Below are 12378 nucleotides of genomic sequence, written 5' to 3' on the forward strand. Positions count from 1 at the left end.
AGCAAGGCAGAAAGAGACATCGTGTAAAACTCAGAACCAGTCTGTTTAAGAATTCCCTCTGATATCGCTAGTCTTTCATACAGCCCATAAGAGCCATTAAAATTCTGTCTGATAACTAGCTTCCCAAAAGCATATGAGTTAGGCAATGCTGCATCAGTGACAGACTCACCAAAATTTCTCCTGGCTTAAAGCAGACCCTTAAAGAAGCCTGGAAGTAGCCTGTGAAGCAAACCTGCATTGTAGACTTTGAAGATTACTCTCTGCATCACAAGGAAGTGGAGGAGAGCAGAGGTTAGTCCTTTGGGAAAAGGCTGGAAACCTTTATGAGAAAGCTGGCAGAAGCCAATAACCAGAAGACCCAAATGTCGCACGCACGCTGGTGTGAGCAGAGCCTGGAGCTGCAGAGGTGCTGCAGGCCCAGCCAGCGGGAAACGCTCCCCTGTGTTTCTCCTCAGCCTTGCTGTCAGGGTTTATGGACCTTGTAGGAGCACCACCATCTTGGAGAGTTGCGGGTGACACTAGCGGAGTCAAAAGTTACTGAGGAGAAGAGGGTGGGCATAAACAGGTGGAGACAGACAGATAACATGACTGTGTAAGCCCCGTTTTATTAGGGATCAAATTAGAAAGTTTCCTCTTATTCCTGAAATCATTATTATTATAATAAGTTATTATAATAATAAATAATAATAATTCCTCAGCCTTCTTGTAAGGTTCACTGGAGACAGCCCATTGCAAATGCATATGGTTCCCACTACTACGGTATTTGACCTCATCACAATCTTTAATGGATTTTGCTTTAAAATATTCGTGCCATATACAGAGGAATTACTGTATTGTTTTACATGTGGAAAACCAAGACCGAAAGAGAATTGGCGTATGTGTGCCCTACCAGTACCCACACGCTTCACATATTCTGTGAACCTGGCACAGACAAATAGCTATTCCTTCACCCACGCTGGTTTGGCTGGGAAGTAGCAGCCCTTGCTCACCCACACCCACATTCATGCCCGGCCAGCGCTCAGGCACCGGGGGGAAAGCAGCCCCAGCACCCTGCAGCAGCACCGCATGCAGCCCTTCGAGGCGGAGTCTGTAGCCCATCTAGGGAGGAAAGTGAGATATTTTTCCTTGGTGGCCTTGACACAGAAGTCTTTAGCCCACCGTTGCGTGCGGTTTTTGTCAGTTCAACGCATTGCTTGTTTTTCTGAGCCTGTAGCTGCGGGTGAGTGCAGAGACGCAGGTCCTCAAGCCGCGGCAGCTATTCAGAGGGACGCTTCAGAGCCCCTGGGCCACGCAGATGCGTGCAAAGGTCCAAGACACAGGTGTTACCCTGCGACAGAAAGGAGGTTGCGGGCACTGGATCACAGCCCAATCTCTGACCTTGCAGCGGGCTCAGGAGAGGAAGAAACGCCAAGCTTTCGCACAGCCGCCCTGCCCTCCATCAGGCTCTGTCCGCACAAAGCTCTTGAGATCAGGGCCTCCTCACTGCCTGCACAGCCATAGGATTTCACTCTCAAAGGTTTTTCTGGTAGTCTCAGAACAGCTGCTGTAAAGGAAAGAACAGTGTCTCTCTGTGACAATTCTATATAATAATGTAAAACATTAAACCCAGTGGTACTCAGAGAAGAAAATTCGAAGAGGGTCCTCCCATTAATACTTCCCGAATCAGCATCATAACAGGAACCCAGAGCTCGTCTGAGCCGCGTGCCACCTTCCCTAGCTGGTGTCTGCCAGGGCAAATACGCACGGGGACAATCCCCTCTGAAACGCTGAACCTCAGCTGCCTCTCACCGCTGCCCAGCCGCCACTTCCACCCTGCCGCTGCACCTCCCAGGAGCTGGTAGAAAACTTACACTGCTGCTACTGAGGCTCATAATTGCAAACAGAAGAGGCTACTTAACGCAGTATAACCCTATCCTTTTAAACTTTTGGACAGTTTAATTCCTTTTTTATTGATTTTGGTTCTGGGAGGGCTAATTTACAACCTGGGAGCCCTCCTCCGGCAAGTTACCTCCTTCCCGCTTTCAGCCCAGCTGCCATCTTCAGAGGCACGGTGCAGCCAGCCAGACTGCGGGATGCACCCATCTATTCACCAGCCTCCCGGCTATTCTACCCCTTCTTTTTTAAACAGCAGTATTACATGTAATATGGGGTCCTTCCAAATGGAGGGATTTTTGGTTTTTGTTTTGTTTTTGTCTCAGTCACAAACCGAAATGGCTAGCGGTGCAGGCTGCTGCGTAAGTCGGCATTGCTAGTGATTCGTGCATTGCAGGCTAGTGCATTGCTAGGTGCTGGTGCACAGTGTTAGGCACTGGATGTTACCTAGGAAGAGATGGGTTTTGGCATCAGAAATATATATGGCAAGACAGGCAGAGGATGGGAGAGCGAACAGGAGCACCAAAAGGAGAGACAGCTCCCACAGCTGCAACTCCTAGATCAATATTCTGACCCCGGACTGTGGCTGCAGCGGCAGGGGACACTCTCCCCAGGGCAACGTTGCCTCACCAGGCAGCCCAAAATGTAGGATGTCAAATGCAGAGCATTTGCTCCCAAGACGTTTTGGGCATATACACCAACTAATCGAGCAATTAAAACAGCAACAGCTGAACCATCTATATTCCAGCTATATACAACTGACTTGCTAATGCCTACCAGTAGTACCTACATGTTGGCTTTTTGAAATTAGACTAATTTCTTTATCAGGCAAAGAGGAGGAGAAGGAGGTCAATAAAGACAAGCTTAGCATAGGCTCTGTACTGATAAGAAGGTTATTTTGGGCTCTTAGTTCTTCCCTGTTTCGGGAAGGCTGAGCAAGTAAAAGCAGGGCTCAAGTTCAATGCAATCTAGCATTAAAATGGCGTTCCACTTTGAAAAGTGACTGCGATAAAGCAGCATCTTCTCACTGAGAGGATGTGCTCCCAGCATGGATCAGGGTCGTATCAGCTGATTTTAATGACAGAAAATGAGCTTGTGACATATTACTTGTGTTATCATTGCAGAGTTAACATGGCCAAGAGATAATTAATGAAAAATGTGTGGTCGAGTCTCCTGTGCTGGTCTAAATGTCTCAAGCTCTAATTCTTACCACTGGCTCTTGTAAAATAAACTGCACTCCTGATACAGCTCAGAAATCAAAACACAGTGCTATCTAAAATAAATGTTCCACTTTAGGAAATGGCCTTCTGATAAAGTGATTTTAAAATTAAGAATGTTCTAAATAAGTGTCTGGCTTCAAGTGCCGATACTCTATTCAGTGCTGTGCTATATTCTCTTTGATTTCCTTGCCATGGCTCAGGGCTTTATGTTGCTGGTGACTCTTGCTGACGCATTTTGATGCATTCAGCACAACCACACGCTAGCATGAACCAGAGATCACCATATTTCTGGCTGTAGAGCTAGAGTAAACATGGACCTGTGCCCAGACAGTATTGGCGGTGGCTGGAAAAACCAAGATTGCGAGTCTAACAAGAGACCTGGGAAAAAGCCGCTCCACTGAAAGCGTGGTGCTATAGCAATTCTGCCATCGTGCAGCGTACTAAAGGCTTTCAAGCAGCCCATTTTTGGTGGCGGGAGCTGGCACCGCTCTACCCGTTCCCCTGGCGCCTTCCTACTCTTCACATTCGCAGCCTCCCTGTGTGGCCTCATCCCACCGTGTCTCACTTTCTCCCCTTAAAATGACTGACCTTCCTTACCTCCCGGGGCGGCAGGGGGGGAGGATAAAAACAGCAACAAGCACACAGGGTGAAGTTATTACAACCATCAGCCCAGACCGACTGTCGGCTGTAACACGCAGGCTGCTACCACGCACAGTCGTGAGAGCGCTGCCGGCAGCCGCCCTGCCTGATGGGCCATGCAGCATGGTCCCCCCGCGTCTGGAGGCACCTGAACTGCATACAGCCCCTTCTCTGACTCGGAGAGAGAAAAGAAATCTCTTACAGCAGCTTCCAAGGAAAACAGGCAAAGGAAACTCTCCTACCCTGGGCATGCTGGAGGAATTGGAGATTGTCCCCACCGTGTGGGGGCTCGTGCCCCGCTCTGTGACAGCCTCCTGATGGGAAGTAGCTGAGAAGCCGTGCTGGGAGCCTCTGCTCCTCCCTCCTTGACAAAAGCAAAAATAAGGTGTGGAAAGATGCTGTCAAACCCTACACCACATTACTTCTTGCCTCAAGTGCTCCCTTGCCTCAAACCACCCTAAAAGGAAGTGCAGTATAAACAAACTAGCGGGATCTATTCCAGACGCCTGCTGCGGTGCATCGTGAGATCAACAGATTAACTCTGAAAAGCCCACTAATTTTAAGGAGGACTCTGTACTTAAGCTGGAAGAAGTTTGAGCGTCAGGCGCTGGGGAACAAGGAAAACCTGCTAACAGCAGACTCTGTGGTTACTTGAGAAAATTATTTGACCCCGCTTTTTAAAGGACCTTTGATTAAAATATTGTATGGGTTGGTAATACTTTGCTCTTAGTCTTTTGGAATATGCATTTGCAATGGTTTGTTTTTCACGGGTTTTTGACTCCCAGTCAGAGAAATGGGTGCTCTGCTCCTCCTGCAACTCCAGCTAAGCAGGGCTGGGCCAAATAAGACGATGTAAGAACACTTATGGGCAAAACTGCCTATCGAAAGCAGGAGGCCCTTTTTCAGTTTGAACATAATGTAGTGCCCGCAACCAAGCATTAGAGTACTGCTTGATAAAACCAGGAGATGAAACCAACGGCTCAAAGTTATTTAAGCGCCGCCTAAAACTAAAGGGCCTGAGACAGAAACCCCCTTCCCATGTCAGCCCACGCAACAGAAAGGAGTGAAAGCAGGGGAGTGAATGCTAGAGAAAGCTCAGAGCAAAGGGCAGGGATAAACCTGCTGAAATAAATAGGATTGGTGCTGTGCCTTGCATACAGATCCTGGACTCTAGCAGACTTCCTCTAAGAACAAGTTTCACAACCAAAGATCCTTCAGTCAGAGAGTCCTGCCACTGCGACTGAGAGATGAGAGCAGTCTGCCTACAGCCAGCCACATCTTCCCAGCACAGGGAAGGAAGAGCTGCATATTCCTCCACTGACGCCACATCTGTTTTATTTGTTTACACGGTTTCAGCCGTGCTATGGTTGTACGTTCACTGAGCTCGGCATAGATCAGCAATGACAATACATATGCTTTCACAGCCAGCTGCTCCCATGACTGCTCCACTTTCCCAGTTGAAAACACAATATACTTCCCTTATTTTAGTATAAAAGAGCAGTCACAAACAAATGTTGTGGAAATCTGGCCATGAAACAGTACGTATAGCAAAAACTAGCCCTGGAGCAATTGGATGTTTGGGCACATTTCCCACTTTTTCCTCCAAACGCTTTGCCCCGCTTTGGTCATGCTAAGCAGCCAGCAGGTTGGTGTAACTGGATCACTGGGAATTCCCCAGATATAGCACAGAGACCCAGCTGGTAGAGGTCTCCTGTGGTTGCTCTATAACAACAACGCTTTGCTCCAGGGCAGGCAGCATGGCTGGAGAAAAAAGGGACATGTCTAGCGCGCACTTCATGTCTATTTCTGCCGTCCAGCTGCACCAGCCAGCAGCCGCAGAAAAGGCAGTGCAACATGACTTGCAGGCACCAAAGCCTCAGAAACGAGGGCCCCGACTCAGGCGTTCATCTGCTCTCACCTCATTCTTGGTCAGCCCCGCAGAGAGTGCCCGCCTGGGAGAACCATCTTGATTAAAAAAAACCCTGAAAACGAAGTGGCCAGCAAATCAGGAGTCCGGAGTTCTTGCCTTTTCCCAGCAGCCCAGGGCAGATCTCCTTTGAAGCTGGCTGTTCTTATTTTCCCCATGGTCTTGACAACAATTGTCCATGCACAGACTGTTTAGTTAAGGTAGGCTATTGCTCTCATTTCATCCCATCACTATCTTTCACCTTTATTTCACATGAAGAAGATACGTATTCAATTTCACTTGCCCAGTGATTTTGTGTGACCAGCTACATCTAATTATCTTAGACATAGGCCTATGAATGATTCATTAAGATCTGTATCAGCTGCTTTTGAATGTGTCCTGCTAATTAAAACTTTGTGATAAAGAGAGCTACAGCTTTCTGGAATTATGCCTCTGGACAGTGCAATGCACTTCCAGCTAGTATTTGCAATCCTGGGTATGTGTGTGTGTGTTCACATTTGAAGCTGGCTAGAGAAATATAGGTTAGCTGCTGCTTTTAATTGCTCTTCGTTACTACGATTACTGAAGAATTTCATAGCGCAAAATCCTGGGACTCTTCTGCATAGCGCACATTGCAAGCACCGTTAGCCGATGATGAATGTACATTGCATTATCCTTTTGCACACATGAAAACCTTGTGAAAAACAAAAAAAAGACTCTTTCACCTCGAAGAAATGCGTCCTTTGGATATTGCTCATTTGGAAAAAAAGAAAAAAAAAAAGGATGGTGGACCAGAGACATGTCTGAGGAAATCCAGCATATTGTACTCTACTAGACCATATTCTGCACTTCTTGCTCAAGCCAGAATCCCTGTTCAGCTCACTGTACGCTTCTCTCGAGTAAGATCCACAAGACCTGAGGTCACTGTAAGCTGGATCCAGCTTCCATTAGGGCCAATAGGAATCACAGAATGGTTTAGGTTGGAAGGGACCTTTGGAGATCATCTAGTCCAACCTCCCTGCTCAAAGAAGAAGTATAGTGAGTCAGAAAGCACATTAGGCCTTGTTTTATTGGTCAAAAAAGGAGTCATACTGAATTTACATCCGTGTAACTAAGTAGTAACTAACTCAGTTTGTCTCCAGTATTTTCCCTCAAAATGTCTTTGGCTGCAAAGGGAATATGCCTACATATGAAACAGGTAGAGACTTTAAGATGTTTTCTTGAGGTGGCTATCACTGTAATGAAGCATCAATAATAGATGATAAATGCAAAGTAAAAGAAGCTTTTCCTAAGCAGCTTATGCTAAGTATATAAATCTTTTCCCACTAGCAAAAGACTATGTTAAATGTAGTCCTGCTAATCTAGGCAGCAGCCCGGTATCAGAGGTAGGATAAACATATGATAGATCAGCTTGGTGGCTCTTCCACTGCAAGTTCTGCTTGGTCAGTCTCAATGGGAGACTACTGCCCTTGTGTCAACATTTGGTGTCTCCTGGGAAGTTGCTAGCTCACTCCTGTCATCATCAGAGCAGGGCATGTTTGACTCATAGGAATGACTCAGGTATAACTTGTTGGCTCTTGCTAGCCACAGAGCATTGCCTAAACCCTGAAGTCTGCATCTCATGGGAGTGAAGCACTAATCTATTTTAATCTCTGGTTAGTTTCTTACAAATACTAATTTTGGAAAGACACAGCGTAACTACGGAATGGCCTCTCCATCAAATGCATCTGAGCCACTGAAGGTGACCTGGTACAGTCCATACCACCATGGCCAGTACCAGTAACTCACAGAAGTAAGGGAAGCATGAAGTAAATTCCGTACCTATCCTAAAGGCTTTCTTCTCCACACCATCTCTTTCCACGTTCTCATATCCAGCCTCGTTCAAATGGTACCATGTCCTTGGAATCTACTGCAGGGCAGAGCTAGAATGCAATGGGAGGAGAAAGTCTTTTAAGTATTACTTTGCATCTGTTAACAAGGTTTTGACTAGCTGACCTTGTGCGAATAATAATGTAAATATAGCATCTAAAAACCTGGCGATATAAAACAGGCTGTTTCTTAGACAAAAAATTAATGAAGCCCAGTTTCCTAATGATTTGGGTCTCCGATCATCTTATGGTTGCTCCTCTATTAGTTTTAAGTTACTCTCATGATATAGTAGATGTGACTACTCCTTACTCACTCTTGTCTCAACCATTCTTTGACACGTAGTGAGGTCTGAAGAGTTAAACTCTTTTTAATGAGGCCCCATGATAAGAGCCTTCATAACATTGCTCTATGTGAATTCCCTGATGATTACTAAGAGGTGCATTCATAGTATAGCCTTCTCCTCTACGGGAGTATTTCACAGAGTTTCTCTATCCAGTGGTCTACTTTAATTAAACTGATAGGAACTTAACTACATTTGAGACTCCTGCTGATACTTTATCAAATATGATTCAGATTGGTCAGACTCAAATAGGGAGGTACAGACCAAGCAGGTGTTTAAGTCTCAGGTCTCCCGTGAGAACATACAACATTCACAAAGCAGGACTGAGCCCTGCGTGTGACAGCTCCAGCCTGCAATGGCCGTGGCAACACCAGCATATTACTAGCTGAGGCACCTTTTAGAGAAGGACTCTGGGCTTAGAAGAGAGACAAAGGAGAAAATGTACATCTGTTGCTCAGCAAGCACCACTGTCGCTCTGTCTTTGAGGAATTCAGGATATAGCAGTAGGAAGACTAGATTTTTAAACTGAATTTAAACTAGGACTTTAAACTAGGTCCATTTACTTGCAGTATAAAAACAAGCATACAAGTGCCCCAAGGGTCTTATGGCCATGACAAATGTGGTCCTTCCTTTGCATGTTATCTTTATGTCTCAGGCAACTTTATTCTTCTTTAGGAGCAGCTTACAAAGTGATCCCATTGAGCACTACTTCCCGGGTAGCACGTGAATTCAGGCACCAGGCACCCAAGAAAGCGCTCCTCTGTATTTGGCTGAGTCCTATTTCTGCAAACTGTTGGTAGGGCTACCTCAGCGGAGTGCCCAGGATAGGCAAAAAGAGGTAACGTTACCAAAGTGTTGGAAAACACAGCTTATGCCAGTCCTGGTTCACACTTGAGCAGTATCATAGAGCAGTGGATGCTAGTGCCTGACTGCCGAGTGTGGGCAAGGCTCAGTGTTACCTGTAGACATTGATGTGTAGCTGGGGAGTACAGAGATGGAGTACAAACGGGATGTGCTGGTATCTGAACCTATCAACCTTTCTTTTGGCATGATATTGAACTGAAGCCTTTATTTAAATGGACAAGGAGGAGGCAAGTCCGTCTGCTGCCTCACACAGACCCCATATTAGCACTAGAGCGGTGTGCAGCTTGGGCAGGGGACAAGAAAAACATGAAAGCCCACATACTGTGCCCCTCACATGGCTGAAAACAGCATTGCTACAACTCAAGACTGTCGCACTTTTGTGCTTGCTTATTCTTTGGCTGCAGTAGCAATTGCTGTAAATGGCACAAACACCCATTATAAAATGTATTTTGCTGAATAGCAGAGACACTCTAGCAAAGCAAACACTATTTCTCGCTTGCCCTGTGGCCTTTGGATGACACCATCATGACATTCTCCTCTTAAAGCAGGTGACTACAGGCATTGATTTATGGTAGGAAATGAAGTATTATCTCCCTGGAAAAGACATGGAAATAGAGACAGAGCAGAATTAGATGTCTTGCCCAAGGACCACAAGGGGAACAGGATCAAACCCAGGATGAGGATGCAGCAGCTCTAACAACAGGCTACGAGCTCTGGGCTTGCATAGAGGCTAGCACAAGGTAGCCCTGTTCCTGCTGAGGCCCCCAGGCAGCGCTTCAATATTCATAATAATAATAATAATGAGTTCCTAATCCCTGTCAGAGACCCAACCCAGCAGGCACCGCCTATCTCACAGAAAAGATTAGCTGCAAGATTGTAAACAATAGCTGCAGTCGTCGCTATGCCCATTACGCAACCATTTTTATGCTGAATATACAGAAATACCTGAGAAAATTAGACATTTTGCTGAGACCATAAGTAATGAGGATTCTCTTTCTTCAGCCCAAAGGATAATCCATCAATGTCATTACACACCATTCCTAACTCTGAATCAACCAGATTTAGCAAGGACTGGAACTCGTGTTCCCACCATGAGGAAATAAAGACGAGTTACTTAAATGATGACCCTATGAAGCGTTCAGACTGTGGCTATCTTCTCCCATGAATAGATCCCACTTGGTTTCATCAGAAACATGTTTCTGTGACAAGCCAGAATGTGTGGGAGAGGCAAGGGGCATGCAGGAGACTCAGCAGAAATTATAAAAATTAGCAATGCTCAGTGAGAATGGAAAACAGGAGATCAAAAATAGATGCCTTTTCTTCCGTTAAAAAGGATACTACCAGTCTAGAATTTAATTCCAGGAGAGCCATATTTGAGAGCTGGCACCTAGGAGAGAGTCAGAATTGCTTCAGTTACCTAACCCAAGAAGAACTGAGCTGAGAGTAGCTTGGCTCAGCCAGCAGCAGCCATATTGCAGAGTACATTCAATCTAGTCACTGAGCAGTTTCATTGAACCTGAGTTTCATCATTCTCCTCCCAACAGAGCTCCATAAACCATTCTCTATGTCGAGGTAGAGGACATACGTATTAAATACTACTATTCACTTAGGGACAGTTCAAGTTATACTTTGAGTTAGTGATCAAGAAAAAAAACCCTTCTTTTTATTAATTTCTTTCAGTGTCCAACCTTTTTATAATTGGTGATGTTTTCCTGTATTTTGTTTCTAACTTCTTTAAATTTCCATAAGAAAAACAGGGTATACAATACAGGGAACAAAAAATGGCCGATCTGGATACATTGCTAGAGGAAACAAAAAACCACGCTCTCGGAATGAAGGGCTATTGCTAACTTAGTCAACAAATCTAAAGAAAATCTGGGGGAGTAAGGTGCACTGATTTTGTTATCTTTCCGAGGCTGTGATCTCAAAATGTTTAGGGCTTTTTCTGAGACACTCACTCTTCATCAGTTCCAAATAACAGTATGTTCTGTATATGTTCCTCTAATTAACAGTAATAACAAAGAAATAATAATGACAATAAATAATTAATAATGATACAATCATTATAAAAGGATCCTTGCCTACCTGCTATAAATCATTACAGCGGCTGTCTGTGACCAGCACTTGATTCCTTCTGGTAGGACTGACTCCTCTTTTATTGGCCAGGCAGGGCACTTATTCCAACGCGGCGCAAGTCAAAGGACTTTTGCTGTTGACTTCAGCAGCAGCAGGATGGGGGCAAAAGGGAGCTCAATGAAAGAGAATTCAGTGTGAGCGTCACGGGGCCTTTCAAAGAGTCCTTTAGACTTTGCGCGACAGGCAGCGGTGGAGCCGACCGCAGTAATGAGCACTTTGTTCGTCTGTGTAGCTGAGGTCATGCTTGCCCGCCACGCTCACAGCAGTTGGGCTATTGCCTCGCACTGCCTTCCTGGGTAGCCTGTCGTACACGGATCAGCCCATGAATTATGAGGAAGATAGTAAAGTAGACGAGCATTGCAAAGGCTTTAGAAGAAAGGGGAGACAGTGACGCTCTCTCTGGGAAAATTCTCCTCAGAGAGAAACCAGTTTTACTCATGGGATTAGGTATTAACCTGCAAACTCTGTTTACAGAGTTTATAACATGCTGAAATGAATATCCTGTTTTGAGGAATGATTCAATTTACCCTTCTCTTGAAGCTCAGGTTTTCATCTTGCCCATATTCTCAGAAAACAACCCTCACATAGATGTCTAGTCCTGGTGGGTTTCTAATCATGGGGGTTGGGAATGGGAGAGGGGTATGCAGAGCTCAGGACTATTATTTATTTAAAATAAGCTTACCTTTTGCAGAATGGAGAAAACAACTGGAGAAATATTGGCTCTACGTGGTCCAAGTCAAAACTTACTTCTTTTAATCCAGTGCAAAGACTCCCATTGGCTTCAAGTAAGGCTGATGCATGTGCAAGAACAACAAAGAGGCAAGCAAGAACAATAAAAGAAAACATTAGGGCAGTTCATAAAGATCTGGAAGTAGTATGCCTGAAACAAGAAGAGTAATTCAATGTGACATAAATATCTAACAGACATACAGACCATTTTCATAAACAGAACAGCAATGGAATGATAAAGGAATGTTCTCATGAACTGTGAGATTTAGAAATTATTTTTGTTCCTTCCATACTAGGCCTAACTATGATCTAGTCACATATGATAGCAGAGAGGTTGCCTCTTACCTGTAGTGCTGTCCCTGTCACAAAGTGCAACTTTGACCATACTTCCGAATATTGGAGCATCCTAAAATTCATTTATTTTCTAGAGAGCACAGAATAGAAAGCTGTAACTGGCTGAACATCCTTTATCCTCTCCCTTTTCCTGCATCTTATTTCCAAGTAGGAAGTAGCTTGGATTTTTTTCTATTACTGGAGCAGCTTTGTAATGCGGAAAACCAAACCAATCCATATCTGTTCAGTGAAGGTGAGGAAATCTTTAGAAACAAAACAGGGAAGAGAAAAACGTTAGCTCCTATCATAAAACTGCTCAAAGTCAAGGAATATGAACTAAGATTCCAGAAGACAGTCCTTGATCAGAGCATGAGGACAAGACAAACCCCAAGGTTTGGCCAAGTCACCGCGTGAAGAAATTCCCTCCTATCCTAAACATGGTCAGAGATTCAGCAGGGAGTCTGGAAGTA

General features: G+C 45.0%; 1 long non-coding RNA gene across 1 annotated transcript; it reads right to left on the reverse strand.

The window, feature by feature from the left end:
- Positions 1 to 698: 698 nt before the first annotated feature.
- LOC104150232 (uncharacterized) lies at positions 699 to 11027 on the reverse strand. Its single transcript, XR_695533.2, has 3 exons — positions 10796 to 11027; positions 7459 to 7559; positions 699 to 1543 (listed from the first exon to the last, which is right to left on the reverse strand). It is a non-coding gene; the product is annotated as an uncharacterized lncRNA (long non-coding RNA).
- Positions 11028 to 12378: the final 1351 nt, after the last annotated feature.

This window comes from Struthio camelus, chromosome 1 (assembly GCF_040807025.1).
Source record: "Struthio camelus isolate bStrCam1 chromosome 1, bStrCam1.hap1, whole genome shotgun sequence".
NCBI classification, from domain to species: domain Eukaryota; kingdom Metazoa; phylum Chordata; class Aves; order Struthioniformes; family Struthionidae; genus Struthio; species Struthio camelus.